We start from the raw sequence: 396 nt of genomic DNA on the forward strand, positions 1-396 counted from the left end.
ACCACAGGGGACATGTATCAACACAGAGGACAGGTGTCAACACATAGGACAGGTGTCAACACAGAGGACAGGTGTCACCACGGAGGACAGGTGTCAACACAGAAGACAGTTGTCACCACAGAGGACAGGTGTCACCACAGAGGACAGGTGTCAACACAGAAGACAGGTGTCACCACAGAGGACAGGTGTCACCACAGGGGACATGTGTCAACAAAGAGGACAGGTGTCACCACGGAGGACAGGTGTCACCACAGGGGACAGGTGTCACCACAGAGGACAGGTGTCAACACATAGGACAGGTGTCAACACATAGGACAGGTGTCACCACAGAGGACAGGTGTCAACACATAGGACAGGTGTCAACACATAGGACAGGTGTCACCACAGAGGACAGGT

The sequence above is a fragment of the Nematolebias whitei genome, chromosome 16, assembly GCF_014905685.2.
Source record: "Nematolebias whitei isolate Nwh7 chromosome 16, NemWhi1, whole genome shotgun sequence".
Classification (NCBI taxonomy): Eukaryota; Metazoa; Chordata; class Actinopteri; order Cyprinodontiformes; family Rivulidae; genus Nematolebias; species Nematolebias whitei.